Here is a 22,515-nt window from a genome sequence, read left to right as displayed (position 1 = left end):
GATGTAGGAAGAGAGGCAGAAAGGAAATGCTGCTGCTTAGGCAATGAGCTGCCCAGCAAGTTGAAGGAGCTATATGCAGCCAACCCAGGAAAATCACCTGACTGGCAGAGGGCAGGGAGTATATAAGGCCGGGGCCTGAGCCAGATCAGGCAGTCTGATCCCAGAGGCCACTAAGGAAAGAGCTCCTGCCTGACATCTGGACTTCCCTAGGAGTACTGCAAGTAGAATGCTGCTGATTTGCAGGGGAATATGACTCTGGGCAGGGGGGAGCTTTGTGATACAGCCAAGGAGCTGATGTTTGTTTTCAGACCTAGTTGGAAGTTTGGATCATAGCCTGAGGGCTTATTCCTGTGCTAAGGTTTTATACTAGTGGTTTCGGTTGGGACTAAGGGGTGGTGGAGGTCGCAGCAGAGCCCCAGAGCAGGGCAAAGTTGGGTTGGAGCCCTTGGAGCAGAGTGGAAACAGAGCCACAGCACACTCAGTGCCCGGGAGCAGGGCAGAGGTTGGAGCTCAAAAGCCAGGTCCAGCACAATGGGTCTGGGCTAATGTCTCAGTGAGAGTTAAGGGTTGGAGGCTGAAAAGACCAAGACCTCTACAAGGGAGATTGATTGGATGCATAACATAGGCATGACTACAGGGGAGGTCAGAAGCTATAAATTAGCCCTTAAAGCAATTGGCATGCTAGAGCACAGCCTGTTACAGCATGAGGGCTCATTCTGGGTCCCTTAAGCACTCTCCCTTTTCCAAAGTTAATATTTCCAATGAAGTGAGGCAGGCAGGAAGATGGGGAGAATATCCAAAGAGCCAGGTACCATTGGGGCCATCAAATGGGGCAGCACAGCTAGTCCTGGGGCCAGCACATGCTACAAAAGGAATATGAATTTTTGCACATCACCTCTATCCTAAGATATCTACAGTCTAATGGACTTGTGGAAAATGCATGCCAATATAATAAACGAAGCAGAAGAGTCTCACAGAGATCCTTATCTGGCATTACTAAATTACAGAGTACCTCCTTTGAAGCATGGACTTCTGCTAATGGAGCTCTTATTCAACAGGAAACTTAAAACAAGACTACTTAATTTAGTAACCACTGATAAGAAACAACAAGTGACATAAATGTTTATACTATCCATGATAAATATAAATAAAATCTGTATTATTATAAGGGGTTATAAGAATTATAACCTTTCTTACCATAAGACAAGACATGCACAATGGTAAAACGTGGATGCAGAGGCAGTTGTCATTTGTGAGGTAATTCCTAGATCTTATGAAGTGGTGCCAAGTGAAGGAAGTTTCTACAGAAGGGGTAGGAAGCACCTGCAGCACATCAAGGAAGGGCAGAAGTAGAAACAGTATCTGAACATGTGATGGACATGGAAGAGGCTAGACAACAGACTGAATGAGACAACATAGACACTACAGCACAGACTGATCAAGATAATGCAAACTAATGTGATGCCTCACAGATCTGCAAGACTGTGAAGGCACTGCAAATAATTCATCATTTGAATTATTGTATGTATATTGATATTGAGTGAAATGGGTTGTGTTTTCTTCATGGAAAGGGGAGATGTGATGCTAATACTTACTAAGAGTTTGGTGGAGTTTGAGAGAGAGAGCTGAAAGAGAATCTGTGGGTTTGTGTTGTTAGCAAAAATAAAGAAACTTCTTTGTTAAAGTAGCTCTTGACTCAATGAACTGAACCTACAACACAACAGATAACATCAACCAGCTATACTCCATGGAGTTCTGGACCCTGCAACTTCATAAACCAGTAACACTTGCCCCTTTGTTATAAATTCACTGAGATCATGGGTGTTGGAACTGGTCAGCAGTTGGGGTGAGTCATCACAACCCACTACAAATATAGAATCATAGAAAATTAGGCTTGGAGGGGACCTCAGGGGGTCATCTAATTCAACCCGGTGCTCAGAGCAGGATTATCCCCAACTAGATCATCCCAGCCACAGGTTTGTCTAACCAGGTCCTAAAAACCTCCAAGGATGAAGAGTCCACAACCTCTCTGGGTAACTTGTTCCAGTCCTTTTCTACCCTCCTAGTAAGAACTTTTTTTTTCTAATCTCTAACCTAAACTTCTCTTGCTATAACTTGAAACCATTGCTCCTTGTTTGTCATTTGCCACCACTCAGAACAGCCTAGCTCCATCATCTCTGGAACCACCCTTCAGGTAGCTGAAGGCTATTAAATTCCCCTCCTCCCCCAGTCTGGTCTTTTCCAGACTTAATAAGCCCAGTTCCCTCAGCCTCTCTTCAGAAGTCATGTGCCCCAGCCCCCATCCATTTTTAATGCCCTCTGCTGGACTCTCTCCAATTTGTCCACATACTTTCTGTAGTGGGAGGCCCCCAGCTGGGCACAGTACTCTAGACATGGTCTCACAAATGCTGAATACAAGAGAAGAATCACTTCCCTTGATCTGCTGTCAATGCTCCTACTAATGCAGCTCCATATGCCATTAACCTTTTTTGCAACAAGGCCACACTGGGCCCCTATACACATGGCAGATGCCTGCTCTGATGCATGCTAATTAGCACACATCATAGCAGACTCAATTAATTGAGTTTGCTGGAGCATACTAATTAGTAAACTCCAGCAGCCTCTGTGTCACATCTATTCAGCATCCCTGTGCTTCAAAATGGTGGCTTGTTACTTTAACTAAACCTCATCAGAGCCACTCTAATTAAAGCACCTCACCATCCCATCCCTGGAATATGTATAAAGACTTCCAGTTGCTGGCACTGGATTTATGACCCAAATACCTTGGTCTAGGTAGACCCAAAACCCTCAGAATGACCACTGCCTTTCCAGTCAATAATTGGTAAAATTGTATTGATACACAGTGATAGCAGAAATAATAATGCAAGCAATTCTATATCTACCAGTCCTAAAGTTATCATCAGAGTCAAGGTATGTCTGACTAGTATGAGGACTTTACTCTGAGGTTCTCTCTTGAATGTCAGGTGTAAGCAGCCTGGAGGTCGAAGGCCAAGGCCCTGGCCCATTCCCCCTCCCTCTCCCTCTCCCCCCATCTTCCCCACCTCATGGAGTGGGTGAGACAGGCTGGTGGCATGCCCTCTGCCCTTGATGACCTCAATTTCCCCTCTTGGGGACACTTTGCTGCTCTGAAAATCCCTTCTTTTGTATCTTTTTCTCTCTGCGATGATGCTTCATTGTTGGGGCCTTGCTGATTGGTCTCTCTGTGGTCGTCATACTGTCCACATTCTGTCCTATCAACATATTCCTTTGTTTCATAAACCCATCACATGTACATGTCCTAATCTGGGCTTTCCTGGTGTCCTCCTAATTTTTCTGTTCCCCCAAAGCTGGAAATCCCAGGGGCCCTTCAGCTGGGCACTGTGACCTGGTGCCACCTTATCTCCTTGCTGTTTGCCTGTCAGACATAGTGGGCCTTGAGAAAATTTTAAGAAACAGGCTTTTAGAAATCAGTTAACCCTTGCCATTGGCCTGGACCCTTGTTGTAATGCATAACTATTTTACTACAAGCCAATTCCCAAAAGCAAACCTCTAAATACCATTTTCTAGCCATCACCCATGAGATTTCATTTTGTCCATATCTCCAATTTGTTGAGGTCACTCTGAATCCTAGCCCTAACCTCCAGCATATCTACTAATGCTCCCAGCTTGGTATCATCTGCAAACTTGCTGAGAATGCACTCTATCAGGTTATTGATGAAGATATTGAACAAAACCAGATACAGGACGAACCTCTGGAACACTCCACTTGATACCAGCTGCCAACTAGACATTGAACCATTGACTACTACCCTCTGACCCCGATGATCCAGACAGTTTTCTGTCCACCTTACAGTCCATTCATCTGACCCATACTTCCTTAGCTTGCTTGTAAGAATGTTGGGAAAGACTGTATCAAAAGCCTTGATAAAGTCAAGGTATATCACATCAACTGGTCCCCACATCCACAGAGCCAGTCATCTCATCATAGAAGCCAATGATGTTGGTCAGGCATGACTTGCCCTTGTTGAATCCATGCTGACTCTTCCTAATCACCTTCTTCTCCTTCAACTGTCTAGAAATGAATTCCTTGAGGATCTGCTGCATGATTTTTCCAGGGACTAAGGTGAGGCTGACTGTTCTGTAGTTCTCTGGATTGTCCTTCTTCCCTTCTTAAAGATGAGCATTATATTTGCCCTTTTCCAATCATCTAGGACCTTTCCTAATCATCATGAATTTTCAAAGATGATGGGCAGTGGCTCTGCAGTCACATCAGCCAACTCTATCAACACCCTCAGGTGCTTCGCATCCAGCCCCATGCACTTGTACAAGTCCAGATTTAGTCCCTAACCTGTTCTTTTGCCACTGTTGGCTGTTCACCTCCTCCCCAAACAGTGCTGACAGGTGCAGTAGTCTGAGAGCTGGCCTTGCCTGTGAAGAATGAGATGAAAAAGGTATTGAATACTTCAGCCTTTCCTCTAGGCTCCTTCACTAGGTTGCCCCCCTCATTTAGTAAAGGACCCATGCTTGGCTAATTACTCATGATTCACTATTTACAGTTACATTCTGGGACCTATCAGACAGCCATTTTTTAATCTATTTAATATATGTCATGTGGATTTTGTATCATTCTAATTCCTTAATTTCTTAAAATGTTGTACTCTACCAAGTCCAAGTAATTTAGAAAATAATATTACACCAGCATTGTTCCTTTTATCAAACAAATTTCAAACAAGAGAAAGAGGTATCAGAGTAGTTTGATAGGATCTATTTTCCATGAACCAGTGTTGATTGGTAGTAATATTTTCTCTTCTTTCATTCTTTATTAATGATGTCCCATTTTAGCCATTCCCTAATGTTGCCCAAGATCAAGGTCAGGTAAATCTGAGAAAAAAAACAGCTTGGCATGTTTAGCCTAGAAAAACAAGGACCCAATGCTTTATAATGAGGCTTGATACATTTATGAACAGGGAATACACATTATAATTGCCTGAGTTAGCAAAGAACTTGACTGTCCTATGTTGCTCACCTCAGTGTGTTTAACACTCTGCTTTATAGGTTAAAAAAGTGAAGAAACCTTAGCTAAATTAATCCAATTAAGTTGGAAATAAAAGTAAAGTACCAGATTATTCTCTATGAGAGAACATTCATTTTCCACACCCTCCAGTGACAGCATTCCTGAAGCACAGACAGATTCACAAATAATGACATATAAAAAGAACATGATGACAGACACACACACAAAGAAACATAAAATGATCACTTCGGTGATCCTTGAAGATATGAAGCATTATTGTAACTTTTAGATATTTAAGCCTCTAAGGAAAACCCCACTCTGTTTTAGTCAAGTGCATGTAAAACTGTTAACACATCTATTTTTGTGACATGTCTTCATCCTAGCCTTAAGAGACCTATAAGGGGGAGGATGGATGGAGCAGGAGGGCCCACCAATCTTTTGCCCAAGTCAAAGTTTGACTATAGAGCTAGTAAAGTAACAATTACTACGAACATAACATCTTGGCTATGGCTTCTATTTTATAGGAAGTAAAATATATATGAAATAAAATATATATCAGCACAAATAAAATCCAGGCCACAAGAATACTGCAGTTCAGGCATGTGTATGGTGCCTGACAACTTTGAGACAAAGTGTCCCATGCTTTTATTTTCTTAGATTTTGTATCTGGTTCTCTTTGAGGAACAGTTTAAATCCATTTCTAGACAGTATAAAACTCCAGCTAGGGATTAATATCATTGACTGCCCAGGTGAAAAACATTATCTAAGTCTTAACAAGAGTCAGGAAATAGAGGGGCTGCCAAAATGCCTAGTCATTGGTTGGGAATAATTCATAAGTTAACATTTTCACTGACAATCCCTCCCAGGTAAAACTCAGGCAGGAGCTTTATGTTCCCCTGGACACCCAACGGCCTTTTCAATTTCTGGAATATAAGAAGGAAGAAATTTAAATGCCTCCCAATCTTTCCTTTCTTAGGCAGTTGCCCTCAATTTCTGGATATCATGTGTACCCAGAAATAAATGAAGTATCCTGGGAAACTTACTTGTATTAGTTTTGACAGCCTAAAGCAACCTACAATTTTGATAACATTTTTAAAAGAAATGCTTGTTAATTAAACAGAGAAACAAAGGATATAACACATCCCCAAAAGAGCCAATGGGATGAATTTAGGCATATTAGGCACTACCACCTTTGACTAACTCAGATTAACTTAAAGTAGTGTACCATAAGCTTCACTTCTGAATTCAGTCCTTTATATTCGATCTGTTGGATGAGCAGTTTTTTTCTAAATCACCATGATATGGCCTGATATAGTTCAAATAACTACATCAACTTCAGATCAAGATTCTAAAATAGCTCAGGAATAGACACAGATGTAATTATTAAATGCCATCTAGCATAGCATAAACTTTTACATTTTTCAGTGAAAAATGAGTGGTTTGTTTTCTATTGTTCAGAGCATTCCTTTATTCAAACCAATTCATTTAAACATGTGGATAAAAGAAGTAATTTATGTTTCTAAAGGAGAGTTTCCCCAGCTTTTACAGGCTTCCATGGATTAATTATATGGCAGCTTTTTTGTAGGAAGGTTTTACTGAAAATTAAATTGATCTACAGAGTCTCTCATAGTAGCAATTTGCCAAGCAAGGATATCATCAGTATCCATATAAATGAATAAAAGCATAACATCACATTGTTTGCAGACAACATACTCTCTAAATCTAAATTAAATAATGAGATGAGATGCTTTAATGACATGAGTAAAAAAAACACATCCCAAAATCTGGTTTTTAAATCAATATGTCTAAGTGAGACAATTTCTTCTGGGATGTCAGCATTCATGTCTTCTTTTTTATAACTCTCAGAATCAAACAGCCACTTCTGCATCTCAAGTACCTGGGACTAATATCATACTCTGATATGAGCAAGCTGTTCACTATCTGTTCACTCAAGGAGTTCCAGAAAGGAAGATGACCTTACCTTGCTTCACTTGGGAGAACTTACCTCCTCAAGATGAACAGTCTAGCCCAGATTTTATATTCTCTATACATGTTCGCTTATACTATTACCAACATGGTCTGAAAAGAAAATCAATACGATGTGAAGTGGTTTGTAAAGGAGAACAGCCAAAAAAAGTTTCAAAATGTCTTAGGCCATAACCATGACAACAATGTTATAATTGGGTATCCTTTTTCATTGTAACTGGGTTTGGCTACATAGTACTGAACCTTTTGCTAACAAAACCTACTCTGACAAACATTAAAGACTGTTGGCATTACTCAACTCTATTATTCAACGTAATCTACAGACTATTCATCCTTACCACAAGAAATCAAATCAAATCTCATTATCGAGTGAAAACCTTTAATCGTGGCTTAATTGTAGTGGGAGTTGAGCTTTCAATGGGGCCAGGGTATCACCCATAATGAATACACTGCAGAACTTGAGAAAAAGGTTGCCACCTCTTGGTGGTATATTTGTTGCTTTCTGCTTCTAGCGCTCCAAGGATTCTCCATGGGGCAGGACTATTCAAATTTTACAAGATGGCATAAATATGGGGTGCACAAGAAATATTAATGTTATTATGAATAAAATACTGGCAAGTTTTCCTTAACAGGAACACAGGTCTGTTCCTCCCCAGAAAGACTTCAAATCTGTCCTTAGACTTTTATCTCTCTGATGACCTATCATCTTTTAAGTTCATGTCTCTTGACAAGACCTTGACCAAAGCAAGACTCTAAAAATATGTAACCTAGAGCATCTAATTTATTTCTCACCAACAATTCTCAGACCTGTGAACCAAGGATCCAAGATCTTGGCATCACATTAGAACTTGATTGCAACTAACAGGCTCTTGGATCAATCTTCAGACCTACAACAATAAATGGATTCAGTACTGTATACTACATAGGCCCATTGTACTCTTTCTGTTAGTTAAATAAAACCCAGCTAACCTTAATTACATGTTCTCTGAAGTATGAATACAATACATATCCTGCCTCATTCATGACCTTTTATATATTCTGCGCTCCCATACACTGTGTCCTGCAAGCAATGGAACTACTCCAAAATTCCACCTTTTGTGTCTACCTGAGAAGGGATGATTGTGTGTGTGAAATCTCCCACGAAGTACTTTGTGCAGAATACAATTTCCCTTGTCAACAAGAAGCTGATTTTGAACCTATCTATTACTATTACCCATCACTCCTAAAATACAGCAAATACACTTAGAAAGTTGTACTAGTTTGAAATTCTTTTCTATTTCAGAGACATTCCCTACCTTTAAAGTTATGAATTCTGTTAGAGACAGCAGAATCAATGTTTTAAACAAGCTAACTTATAAAAAGCACCTACTGTCTCTCTTGCTGGGAATGTGGATTTTAGAGTTTAAAGGCCTATCTTCAACCTTCATCTTTACTCACCCTCCACACAACTCATCAAACAATTTTTGAAAGGCCTGGTAGTACAGACCCAGATGACATTTTATCAGAGCCCAAAAGGCACAAAATTATTCCCCAACCCCTCCATACACAATTTTGCTAGAGACACAGGAAATTTATTTTCCCTTCACCTTTATTTTAATCAATAGTTAACGAACTATTGCATGAGTTACACACAATTAGTTTACCTAGGCTGACAAAACTAACTGGTTTCAAATACAAAATGTTGCGTTTACGCCCTGTTACATATAATCGTTGTTCGGTGCTTCTGGGAGACTGAGTTACTCTCTCTATGATGGCTTCCAACTGCTTTACCTAAATCCTATGTCATTATTCTTGCTATGCTATCTCTTTCTACCACTGCATTCTGCATCTTGTATCTCTGTTTCTGAATGCAAATAAATAATACTTTTTTTTAATGTATCTGCTGTTCTCAGATTATGACTTAGAATCCCTGGGGTACTGTATCAATACTGCTTTAGGGCTTCTCGTGAGTAATACCCTATTTCATTATAATATACCTGACCAAAATGAGTGTAATATTTACTATCGTTTTCACCAATTACTATTACTTGTAGTCACTTCATTGTGAATTTTGAGGTGTGGGGAGCAACAGAGAAGGCAAGATTTCATCCAAGCAGCTGTGTTGTGCGTTATTTCCCAGCAATCAAGTTCAAATAGGGGATTTTTCTGAAAAATCATAAACCAATATCAATTGGACAAGGTGAAATGTGCACGAGAACTAATTATACAGACACTCTGGATACTAATTTCACTTGCACTCATTTTACATTTTGGAGCTTTGCCGATTCAAGAGAAGCTACTCTTGATTTATGATGCTGTGGGAACAGGATCATGTCCTATGTGTCCCTATTTTAAGACACTGTATCACTGTTTAACTTTTTTTTTCTCTCCCCTGAAGCCTTCATTGTTCTTACTAGCTACTGTCAACTTTCTCCCTGTGTCTCATCCGGCTGCAGCTGCCAAAGGAAAGCATCATTATCAAATACAGAAGTCTTCAATGACTAAGCTTCCAGCCCTGGGAAAATCAAGGCACTGATGTTTAAATACAAATTCCTTCATTTGACAAAGTCAATCTGGCAGTCCCTACCTGCCAGGATAATTGAACTCCCAGTTTGACACAAAAATGAGCCTTTTGGATTGCTGGGGGTTAATTCAGTCTGCCAGGAAAGCTAGGGGAAAGGAGCTGACTCCCAGATGCCTCTGCTAGAGAAATTAATCCTGGAGTTTAGCATCTGGATCCTTCAATTGCCAAGCTTGCCCCAGTAGTCCATTTCATCGCTGGGCCAGATTAAAAGAGAATGATGAGCAGGAGCAGGTTCTGCACCATCAGTGACAAGGAAAAAAACCCCTTGAAACCAAATGAATCTCGCCATTGCATGTGTGCACTAATGTGATTTGAAACAATGTGCTGCTTTAAAGCTAAGTCAAGAAAAGCCAGCCAAGGCTGTCGGTTTATTTTTGCAAACACTGTGAAAGTTAGAAGTGGCAAATTTGTGCAGGTTCAAACTCCCATTAGGGTGCCACCTGTCAATTTTTACCTAAGTGTGCAAGAGGCTGAAAAGTATTTGGTTTCCGGGTGCTAGGAACATTTGGCAGACATTACACACCCCCACCCCTCCTCCTCCTGCCACCTCTCCACACGCTATTTTTTTTATGCAATTTCAAACTACAGATGGGCTCCAGCTGCAAAATTCAGATCTAGATTTGGATCTTGATCCCCACAAAGTTCACACATTGTGTTTTGGGATTTGATTTAGTCCCATTAGAGTTTAGGGACCATCTGCAAAATTTGGATCTGAGTTCAGATTGTGAACTCCTTCGTTTTGAATTCATATTGTAAACTCACTCATCACCCCTAACTCGCATACAAAGTCAGGGGACTTTTTGCTCCTTTCTACCTTTCAACAATTGTTTTAAATTATATACTTACCACCATTTCAGGATCTAATAGTTGCCATGCCTCACCTTCATCAGAGAGTTTGCTTTTAGTCTTTAAAAGCAAACATTTTTAGAAAAGGGCTTTTCATCATACCATTGGAAAACAAAAACAAGACAAAGCAGCACTGATCCTCTTCTCCACTCTGATGATTGGGAGGTAGAGCAGGCAGGCAAGGTGAGATCCATTATAACAGCACTGATTTTCAGGGCAGGACCCTCAAAGATAATGAGTTCCCTAGAGAGGTATATCTGATTTTGAGGCAGGAAAAATGAATCCAGCTCCACAGTTTCAATAAGACTGTGATGGTGGCAATTTGAGGGAGGGTGGAGAAGGTAGTTTTTTGTATGTTTTATTTTGTTTTTATTTATTTATTGAAAGATGCATGTGTGTGTGTGGCGTGTAAGGATGTTGTTGTTTTGGCAAAAGGAAATGTACACTCTGAACATATACCATCAGTGATGAAGAAAGGTAGCATATAAAGAGTCCAACCATATTAATGTGGCAGTTTAGAAAGAATTGGATCTGAGAAACACTGGGATGAGAAGCCCTATAAATATAAACTTCCATTAGAAAACTCCCTAAGTTTCACACCTCCATTCATGTAATGCTTATTTTTGATCAGCATCAGCTCCTTACATGTATGATGCTGCTTACGTGACAACTATCCTATTCAAGTGAAGAGGAGCTAGTTGCTACAGCAGCCAGCAAATCCCATAATTTAATTTATGCCCCTTTATTTCTATTTAATGATTTGGTCGTGATGGGAGGTTTTCAAAACTAACTAGTGATACAGAGTGCCTCTGGGTGCTCAACTTGAGACAATATAAAGAAGCCTGATTTTCAAGAAGAGCTGAGTACTCAGCTTCTTTAAAATCAGGTGTCTTTTAGGCATCTCAAGTTGGAACCCAAAAATGGAGTTCTCTAACTCACTAATCACTTTGAAAATGTTGGCCCAAATCACTGCCTCCAGGCAGAGCACAGCTATCAGCTTATGAACCTTTCTAGGACTGCAGTGTAAACGCATATAATTGCAGGGAGGAAACCTGAAAAAGGAGCTCGCCTATCCACAGAAAGCAGGCTAAAATGAAAATTTTATTTTTAGGAAGAGCAATTCTTCCTACCCACCCTTCAAAAGTTTTGATTTTCCAGAATCCTGAAAGAAAGAAGATTATCTGCACTGCAGAAACAGAATAGGTTTAATTTGGTTTAATTGGTTTAATCTAATCCCCACTGAAGTTGAAGTCTCAGTGAAGCTAAACTCTCTGTACCCAAAATTACATAGCAGCTGTGCTCTCTTGGTCTAATTCTCCCCACAGAATTAATAGGATCTTCATCAATAATTTTAATTATTATTTGTTATTTTAACAGCTCATCAGTATCCAGGTACCTGGCCACACTTGCCTATCACCAACATATTCCATAGCCCAAAAATAGATTCAGAAAGTTGACAATGGCAGTGAGGAACTATACTGACAAAGGGACTGAGGATCACCTCCAAGGAATAGAGGGTTCTGGCGCTGGGATGGCAACATCCTGTGGACAGCAGTATGTAAGAAGTCTTCACGTCTTTCATCCAATTTAACTCTCATCCAGTTAAAATAAAATATTGTATTTACTCACATATGACACTTACCATTTCACCCACAACAACAGCAGCCAGTCTTATTCTATATTAGAAAAATAGGGTGCTGACAGACATGGTGGGGGTGGAGAATGGACCACACTGTACCAGATGGAGCAGCACATTAGTTCATCCCAGCTCCACAACATCTGTATAGATCAGGCGCTTCAGTGGGGCTTTCTGGCATTTTTATCTAAAGCTAATTCAACCATCTGTTAGATAAAAGTTCTTTAAAAACCTCACTAAAGCACCCAAACCATCTATACAGATGTTGGGAAAGCTAGGTCCCACAAACACGCTGCCTCTTCCGAGCATGTGCTGGGCTTGACACAGGAGCGTGCCAAGTTTCAAGTAAAGTGCCAGTTTTTTCCACATCTGCAAGCTGCTTTACATATGTATTCTCCTTACAGTCTCTCTCAATACAGTCTCCACCTTCCCTCCCTGAAGAGCTCACAATACTGAGGCACATGTTGGCACAGACACCTCCAGTTACCCATTTAGAGATTGCTAAGGTCTTGATGAAACAACTGTGAAATGGGCTCAGGCATGACAAACAGGACCTCTTCCCAGCCCTGTTTTCTCTCCCCCATTTCTAATCTGTTTCTCTCTCCTTCCTCCTGTTGCTGGCACAAGGTGCCTGAGGGAGACAATTGGGTTCGTTGCCCGGTGTGTGTCATGCCAATAAACTCACTGGGGGGAAAAGTAGACAGAGTTTATTTGAGCTCAAGTAAAAGGCACAGGGAGACTGTATGGTCTCAAATCCCGCGCGCCTAGCCCTGCAGCAGTGTATATTTATATCCTGGTCATTTTCTGCAGTAGTTTTCCACTAGCTGCCCCTCCCCTTTCCCTCCTCCCTTCTCTCTCTGAGCAGTGCCCTTGCATTCCACAGATAACAGTTTTTAGGGAGTTTCAGCTTGCCTGCTACTCATCCTGTTTTCATCCTGGCTCGCCTGAGCCTAGAGCAGAGGGGCTTCATCAACACTCGTGGTCTTCCATCCCTCTGAGTTACCTAGGGTTATGCCCAGTGACACCAACATCTCCCCCCTTTGAGAATACTCAACAAAGTTTTGGCTGAGTTTTCTCATATTCTGAAGATAAAAGGTGATTAAGTGTTTGGGAACTGGGATCTTCAATGCAGGGGTGAAGCGCTTGGGGAGGGGGATACACAGACTTTGCGTAGGAGGGCATTACAGCATGCAAATAAGAGGAGGGTAATTAAGCACAACACAACACCGGTGACCAAGAGGTGAAGGATGTCCATTCCTAGGCCTCCGAGGTTGGGCAACCAGCTCCAGAGAGAATCAAAAACAGTGGGTTCACGTTCCTGACTTTTCCACTGCTCGGCCGAAAAAATGTGTTTGTTAATATCTTGGGAATTTTCTGGAATATAAGTACAACATTCGTTCCCAATTAGAGCACATACCCCCCACCCCCGAGATGCTAAGACATAATCTAGAGCCTGACGGTTTTGAAGAGATAATAAACGAAGTTGATAAATTTCGGAGTTAAGGCTCTTTTCAATAGCTAGAGTGTCATTGGCAAATTTTGTAAGAAACGCAGAAAGTTGATGATACAGCTTGGCTAACCGGCCCACTCCATACGACGGGAGAAGGATCATGCCAAATCTGTCTCCCTCACTAATAGGTGGCGGAGTTGCATAGAGGGATCTTTGTCGTCTTGGGCGGCCAGGTGGGAGGTGGGTTAGAACTCGAAGGGGAGGGGCAAGAAACCCTATGTAGCAACTTCCATCAGGTAGCCATTTGTAGGCCGAGGTACCACAAATCCAAAAAGTTTCCCCATTTCCTGCCATTCCATTAAGCCCCTCTCGCATTCGACTGGATAGATGGGCAAAAGTAACTTTCAATGCTTCGTAGGTGTTTGTAATGAGGTCTTCTGGGTCCCCTCCCCACCCTGCATGTAAGGAGAATGTAGTAAAAGGTAACAGGAAAAGAAAGCCTACAGTAAAAAAGAAAAATGTTACAGTAGTTTTGAAACTTAAACTAGAATTCATACTGTTAATTCTAAACTTTTCCCCTTTTAAACAGCAACTTTAGTCCAAGGTCGTCGGTGGGCTGGATGGTCCACTGTTCCGCGGGTGGAGTAGGCACCGGTTTCAGACGAGAGTGATGAATCCAGTTCTTGTGTTTGTCGATCTTTGCCGCTGTGTGGGAAACTAGTAGGACAGTGTGAGGTCCTTTTCACTTCTCTTGGAGGGGCTCATCCTTCCAGGTACGAACGAGCACGGAATCCCCCGCCTGTAACGAGTGGACTGGAGCATCCAGCGGAAGAGGCTGCAAGTCTTTAGTGTACCTATGGAGAGAAGAAAGAACAGCAGACAGAGAACACATACACCGTGACAAAATATTACATCCTATTTCCCACTCCCCTGCTAGAACCGGCGTCCCGTTCTTAGGCCATGCCCTTCCAAACATAATCTCAAAGGGGCTAAGCCCTAATCTTCCCTTGGGGAGGGCACGGATGCGAAACAGAGCAAGGGGCAAAGCATCGGGCCATCGCAGAGAGGCCTCCTGGCAGATCTTTGATAGATGACGCTTGAGGGTCTGATTTGTACATTCTATTACACCACTAGCCTGTGGTCGCCATGGAGTATGGAGTTTCCAGGGGATCTGTAAGATGTTTTGGATGATCTTTGAAGTGAAATGTGTTCCATTGTCAGATTCCATCCACTGGGGAAGTCCAAAGCGGGGAATAATCTCCCGGATGAATTTTAGAGCTACAGTTTTGGCTGTACAATTGCGACACGGAAAGGCTTCAGGCCATCCGCTGAATCGATCTACTATAACGAGGAGATCTCGAATCCTTGAATCCTTGAGTTCGTGGGAACTCAGTAAAATCTATTTGCCAAACTAGTCCTGGGCCTGGGGTAGGTTCCAAAGTGGCTGGAGATACTGAGAGACCGGGTCAAGGGTTATTCTTTTGACAAATCGAACAGCTGGCCTGTATCTGGGAGGCCAGAGGTTGAAGTCCAGAGGTTAGAAAATATTTGTTCATTAACTGAGTGAGAGCTTCTCTTCTGGCGTGAGTAGTTTGATGTAGCCGTTGCAGCACCGACCGGGTCAGGCTCTTTGGTAGGAGGATCTTCCCGTCAGTGGAGCAGAGCCATCTCTCCTTTTCTTGGAGATCAAGCTTATTGGCTAGTTCTTTTTCTTCATATGAGTACTGGGGATCTAGGAGCTCCCCCACTGATGGAATGAGGGCATGCATATGGGTGTCAGCAGGTCTCGGCGTCCTCAGGGTGGCAGCATTTTTAGCTTCTCTGTCTGCCCAGGCATTACCCCTGGCTACGTCTTGATCCTCTTTCTGATGCGCCTTACAGTGCATTACTGCCACTGCCAAGGGAAGTTGAACAGCTTCCAGGAGTCGGAGAATTTGGAGTCCATACTTCACTGGGGAGCCTTGGGCTGTCAGCAGTCCCCTTTGTTTCCATAGGCCAGCATGGGCATGCAGTAATCCAAAAGCATACCTAGAGTCGGTATAGATGTTGACCCGTTTCCCTTTTGACAGTTCTAGCACCTGGGTCAGGGCTACCAGTTCAGCAAGTTGAGCAGATGTTCCAGCGGGCAAACCCTTGGCCTCAACAACATCTTAGAGGGTCACAACAGCATAACCTGCCCTCCTTTGCCCTTCTACAACAATGCTACTGCCATCAGTGTACCACTCACAATCAGCATTCAGAAGTGGCTGATCCTGTAGGTCTGGACGGCTGGAGTACTGTACATCTATGATGTCTAAACAATCATGCTCTTGTTCTTCCGTTTCAGGTAAGAGAGTAGCCGGGTTGAGGGAGGGGCAGGTTTGCAGACTCACTTCAGGGTTCTCCAACAGCTTAGCTTGGTACCGAGCCACCCGAGCCTGGGTGAGCCAGAGACCCCCCCTTGCGTCTAGCAGAGCCTGGACCATATGAGGGGTATACACCTGCACGACTCCTCCCAGCGTTAACTTTTCAGCTTCCTCAAGTACTAGGGCAGTTGCTGCAACTGCTCGTAAACACGCTGGCCATCCCTTGGCAACTGGATCAAGCTGTTTGGAGAAATAAGCAACGGGATGTTTCCACGCCCCCAACAATTGAGTAAGCACTCCCAGAGCCGTCCGTTTTCGTTCATGCACATACAATTGGAAAGGTTTAGAAAGGTCCGGTAAACCCAGGGCAGGGGCTTCCATTAGTTTCCTTTTTAGTATTTTAAATGCCTTGTCGGCTTCTGGAGTCCAATAAAAGGGGTCATGGTCTGCCCCTTTTACACAGTCATATAGTGGTTTTGCCCATAGTCCAAATTCAGGGATCCATATCCTGCAAAAACCTGCCATGCCGAGAAATGCCCTGAGCCGCTTACGGTTGCTTGGGGTGGGAACCTGACATATAGCCTCCTTTCGTCCACCTGAAAGCTGGTGCTCCCCCTGTCTTATGTGAAATCCCAGGTATCGTACTTCAGGGAGAGCAATTTGAGCTTTATTTTGAGCCACTCGATATCCTCGAAGTCCAATAAAGTTCAGGAGGCTCACAGTGGCATTAAGGCAAGAGATTAAATCTACAGCAGCAATTAATAAATCATCCACATATTGTAACAAGAGGACTTCACGCTCATTATTCCACTCCTCCAAGTCTTTAGCTAAGGACTGGCCAAAAAGGGTGGGAGAGTTCTTAAATCCCTGGGCTAATACTGTCCAACAAAGTTGTTTCTTAACTCTTTTTCTGTCCTCCCATTCAAAAGAGAATATCTCCTGAGAGGGAGTGTCAACTGGAATCGTAAAGAAAGTGTCTTTCAAATCAAGAACTGAGAAATGAGTATATTGCCCCCCTATGGAGGCCAGCAAGGTATACGGGTTTGGGACGAGGGATTGAATAGTTTTAACCCATTTGTTAACCGCCCTTAGGTCCTGCACCAGTCGATATGTGCCATCAGGCTTTAGTACAGGCAAGATAGGAGTGTTCCAGGCTGACTGACACTCTCGCAGTATGCCGTACTTTAGGAAACGGTCTATAGTCTCCTGCAGTCCCTCTTTGGCTTCCTTTTTGATTGGGTACTGCTTGATTCGTACCGGACCTTTTCCCGGCAGTAGTTGGAAATTAATGGGGGTTTGATGTGTAGCCTTTTCGGGGATCCCCCTTGCCCACACCAAAGGGTATACCTGGTCTTCCCACTGGTTCCACTCCGGGGGGGGCGGGCGTTCATAGCCGAGGGTTCAATCACAAGGGTCATTATCCATGCGTTTTCAGGGGGGGCAATGTGAGGGTTATTTCATCCTTGGTAAAATGCAGTGATGCACCTAATTGACAAAGCAGGTCTCATCCTAGCAGGGGTGTTGGGCAATCTGGAAGGTAGACCAATTTGTGAGAAAGAGCCCAGTCTCCCAGAGCACATTCTGCAGGAGCATACACTGAGCACTGAGTCTTTTTTCCCGTGGAACTTACCACAGTGAGAGAGTCTGCTATGGGAAGTTGAAGAGGTTGATTTACAGCAGTCCGTGCCGCCCCGGAGTCTACCAAAAAATCAATTTCTGAATTCCCCACCCGCATTTTTACTCGGGGTTCTGGGGGTGGGGTGCTCCATTTCCCCTGACACCCCTACTCCTGTCCTTCCGCTGCCATTACAGGAGTACAGTCTCTCCCTTTCTCTGGGCATTCATTCTTCCAGTGTCCCTCTTGCTGGCATAAGGCACACTGGTTCCGTCCCAGGCATCTTTCTTGTGGGCCAGGGTGCCTGCACCCACGACCCCTTATACCTCTGCCTCTCCCACCTTCTTGTGGCCTTTCTCTGACTCCAGCCTGTACTGCTGCTACTAGCATTCTAACTTGTCTCCTGTCCTTTTCTTCCTTTCTGAGGGTATACGCCCTGTTTGCAGTCTCCAGAATTTGTGCTACAGACATAACCATTAAGTCTTCCTTTTTTTATAATTTCTGCTTTATATCAGGGGCTGCACGGCTGGTAAAAATACCCTTTATAATCACCTCCGTCACCTGGTCATCAGGGTCTGCATTGGTATTTTGCCGAATGGCATCCCAGATGCGCTGTAGGAACGCAACTGGACTTTCCTTCGGCTCCTGTACTATTTCATACGGCTTTGCCCAATTATTATGTCAGACAGCCGAGTGCCTGAACCCATGTGTCGCGGGGCACTCCCGCGCCCCGCTCCTAAGGAGAGACCAGGAAGAGGAGAGGCCTGAAGCAACACAGATGGGGGTTGCTAGGGCAACCAGGCAGGTCATGTGGCCCAGAGAGGGGCAGGGCCAGGCCCTTATAAACAGCTAGGCCAAAGCCTAGGGAGCAGTTCCCTTCTGGCTGCCGCAGAAGCAGGAGCTCTGTGGCTGAGCTGAGCGGCCAGAGTCGGGGGTTGCAGCCTTACCCCTAACAGGCTGCAATGATGCAGGGAACAAGATCGCCCTGATGAGAGGTAGGACGGAGCATTGGCTTTACGAGCAGGTAGGCTCTTCGTTGATTTTGTTACAGTTCGGGCTTGGCTTTAAGTTACAGTTTACACCGGAGGACCGGGTGAGGCTGTAGGGGAGCGAGGAGGCCTCAGCGGGGCTCCCCAGCAGTTTGGGGGCTCCGGGTGCCCAGTAGGGGCACGGTGCCAGGGGGGCACAACGGTGGTGCCGGAGTGGCACAGAGCACGGGGTTGCACCCCGGCCCGGAAGGGTGACGAGAAAAGACCCAAGGAAAGGGTCAAGGGGGCCAGGCACGGCTACGGCCACCTGAGCCCCAAGCGCGGGAGGCGCGTAGCGCCAAGAGAGCGCGATACAGGCCCCAGAGAGGGCGAGGCCCCAGAGAGGGGGTAGCGCCAAGAGAGCGCGATACAGGCCCCAGAGGGGGCGAGGCCCCAGAGAGGGGGTAGCGCCAAGAGAGCGCGATACAGGCCCCAGAGAGGGCGAGGCCCGGAGAGGGCGCAGTGCGGTGAGCACGGTGCACTTTGCCCAGTGGGGCAAAAGACCCAAGAAAGGGTCAAGGGGGCCAGGCACGGCTACGGCCACCTGAGCCCCAAGTGCGGACAGCGCGGTACTGGCCCCAGAGAGGGCGAGGCCCCGCAGAGGGCGTGGCGCGGAGAGCGCAGTACACAGGCCCCAGAGAGGGCGAGGCCCGCAGAGGGCGCGGCGCGGAGAGCGCGGTACACAGGCCCCAGAGAGGGCGAGGCCCGCAGAGGGCGCGGCGCGGTGAGCGCGGTACAGGCCCCGGAGAGGGCAAGGCCCCGGAGAGGGCGCGGCGCGGTGAGCGCGGTACAGGCCCCAGAGAGGGCGAGGCCCGGAGAGGGCGCAGAACAGGAGAAGGGGACCAGACAACGTCCCCCGGGACAGCTGCGAGGCTTGGGGCGTGCTAAAGGGGAGGTTTTGGAGGCACGCATTTGCCCATAAGGCTGGGGGAGAGGACCCCACTTTGGAGCGGTAGTGATACCATTGCGGCGCCGTTAGGTGCGAGTAGGCAGCCTCCCATACTGAACCAATAAGATCTAAGACGTGGCGGGCGAGTAGAGGGTGTCAGACCACCCTAATTGGCACGGCAAAGGGGCGCTCGCGAGCTCACGGCCGCTCGCGGGTCCATCCGTGACACCATGCATAAGCAGTTCTTTGTAAGAGGTAAGACGGGTATGATCCACAGGGTTGTTAGGGTCCCATCTAGGGTCTGCTAGGGGAACCACATCTGCCGGACCAGGAATATTGACGGGATCCCTTTCATGCCTCCGCTGTGCTTCCTCCCTTGCTTTGGAAATAACTTGATTCCGCTCTACTTCAGATAATAAGGTTCGTATAAGGATATTACAATCATCCCAGTCAGGCTTGTGACTAGCTAAACATCCCTCAAAGACAGAGATAAACTTACTCAGGTTAGTTGAAAATTCTCCAGCCTGTGCCTTAAAAGCTGCCAGGTCCACCAGATTAAAAGGTACATGGGTGTATACTTGCATGGTCTGGGCTGCACGCCCATCTGCCCCAGGCTGGGCTATTACAGTTTCAGTAAGTAAAGGATAAAATCCCACTGAGGGAGGAATCTCTGGAACCGGGGGCATCTGATCTTTATATGGTGGAGGTGTTAAAGCCGAAGGGGACACCGACTCTGGCATTACAGTAATGTGGGGGGAATGCTGAGACTCAACACTAACAACTACTGATCCTGTTGGAGTCAAATTACACTTCTGCAAAATATCTGTCTTATTTCATAAAGCCATAAACAATTGTGCATACAAATATTCATTCCACTTACCCGTCCGCTGACAAAACAGGAGTAATTGGAGGATTGTATTATAGTTAATTGACCCTTCTGGAGGCCACCTTTCCTGATCCTCCAGTTGATATTGAGGCCATTCCACTGTACAGAACCTTTTAAGATTATTTTTAGTCATTAGATCTGACTTAAATAGTTTCCAATTAGTCAGAATGCATTCTAAGGGTGTACACCGTGCCCTGCCAACCGTACTCTGTCCCTGCCCCATACTCCAGGGAGACACTGGGCATCCCCAGGCCCTAACAGGGAGACACTGGGCATCCCCAGGTCTTAACGGGCAATGCTCAGACTGCTGAGCTTATCCTACCTTGTCTGAGGGACCAGTTCCACACCGTCACCCACAATCGCTTCTCCACTATTTGAGTGCGTTGCACCGTTGTGCCCTCCAGGGTCGATCAAACCACGTCTCCACCGAGGCCCCCGATGAAACCACCGGTACACGCTGGGCATCGGTCGTTGCCACAAGTCGTCAGCCCCAGGAGGAATCCGGGCAAGGCGAAATGTTAGCCTCGAGCCCCACGTTGGACGCCAAAAACTGTTGCCGGCACAAGGTGCCCGAGGGATGCAACAATTGGGTTTGTTGCCCGGTGTGCATTGCGCCAATAAACACACTGGGGGGAGAAGTAGACAGAGTTTATTTGAGCTCAAGTAAAAGGCGCAGGGAGACTGTATGGTCTCAAATCCCGCACGCCTAGCCCTGCAGCAGTGTATATTTATATCCTGGTCATTTTCTGCAGTAGTTTTCCACTAGCTGCCCCTCCCCTTTCCCTCCTCCCTTCTCTCTCTGAGCGGTGCCCTTGCATTCCACAGAACAGTTTTTAGGGAGTTTCAGCTTGCTTGCTACTCATCCTGCTTTCCAGTATTACAGGAGGTTACAAAAGTTCAAAGAAAGGGTTACAAAGGTTCGGGGGAGGGGCCTTGGATCACCTGGGCCTAGAGCAGAGGGGCTTCATCGACACTCATGGTCTTCCATCCCTCTGAGTTACCTAGGGTTATGCCCAGTGACACCAACACTCCTCTGCCCTCCAATTCTACCCTTCACACTGCTCCTTCACAAATGAACCTATAAGAAGGCCACCTTAATATTTTTCCCCCCAATGAAGTTTGTTTTGTTACAAAACAAATTTCAGATATGGTTTGAAATCTATTTTCTGCAAATGTTCACAAAATGCTGTACTGAACCCCCCAAAATGCACAAGAGCCAAAAGGAGGATTTTCAAATTTATACAGGGAATTTTGGGGGATAGGATCACAGGCCAACAGACCAAGGGGATTGAAAAACATGGGTGAGCAAACATTAAGGTACATAAGCTTTGAATATGCATAACAGACAATAACAAAGACACATTGTTAAAGCCCTTCAGGGACATGTGGTAAGATAACCAGGGATCCTGGTTTTCTCTGTTGAAAAAAAAATCCCCAATTTTCGGTTAAAAAAAAGTAACCCCAAACCCACATTTTTCCGTGGTTAGTGGTGCTTCATTTTAATCACAGAAAAATGTGGATTTCGGGTTACCTTTTCTTAACTGAAAACTGGGGAACTTTTTTATCAGAGAAAATGAGGATCCCTGAAGATAACAAATAAGGAACATTAACAATGCGATGCAATACACTGATGAAATGGTCAGCCCTCCCTTAACTCCAGTTTTTCAAATCAGTCTTTAGTCTCAAAGAACACTCAATTACTGTGTATCCCAGGCTCCCCATCTGAGCCACACTGCTATGACTTGCAGAGTCAGACCTGCTGTAGCTCCTGGGTCTCAAAATGCATCTCACCAGTGCCTGCTGCTTCTCTTTCACTCTCTGCGCCAAGCCATTTCTTCATGCCAAATCCCATCTCCACCCCCCGCTTCCTTCCTCTTTCCCCAGCAGCCTGCTGGGAATGATAGTTTGTGCAACAACATTACAGTCCATTACAATGCAAGTACAAAAATGATGCAAGCGCAAGGGAAAAAAATCAAAATTCAGTTTCTAATTTGCAAAGATGTTTGTGGATCATTTTACTTACTCCTTTTCCAACTCCAACTGATAATGTTCTGGATCTTCCTGCAAAAAGCACAAAAGAAACACTTTAAAAAATTGGCAAGTCTGGTTGGAGACTAGGAAATTAATGCAGAAGTGAATGATGCAAGACAGAAAACCTTCATACTCCTAAGAAGATAAAAAACCAAATTTGATATTCTGTTCCACTGAGGAGATGCACAAACTAAATTTGATAATATGGGAAATCCAGAAGCCAAAA

General features: G+C 44.8%; 1 long non-coding RNA gene across 1 annotated transcript in view; it reads right to left on the bottom strand.

The window, feature by feature from the left end:
* Positions 1–4,745: 4,745 nt before the first annotated feature.
* Positions 4,746–22,515, bottom strand: part of LOC149874937 (uncharacterized) — a 52,316-nt gene continuing 34,546 nt past the window's right edge. The window contains exons 2-4 of the long non-coding RNA XR_016438791.1: positions 22,282–22,319; positions 20,581–20,884; positions 4,746–14,349 (exon numbers count right to left, since the gene is read on the bottom strand). This is a non-coding gene — a long non-coding RNA (uncharacterized LOC149874937). The remainder of the gene's footprint in view (positions 14,350–20,580; positions 20,885–22,281; positions 22,320–22,515) is intronic.

This window comes from Crocodylus siamensis, chromosome 1, assembly GCF_052110815.1.
Source record: "Crocodylus siamensis isolate JL-2025a chromosome 1, ASM5211081v1, whole genome shotgun sequence".
In the NCBI taxonomy this organism is placed as follows: domain Eukaryota; kingdom Metazoa; phylum Chordata; order Crocodylia; family Crocodylidae; genus Crocodylus; species Crocodylus siamensis.
This window is presented reverse-complemented; position numbering and strand designations above follow the sequence as displayed.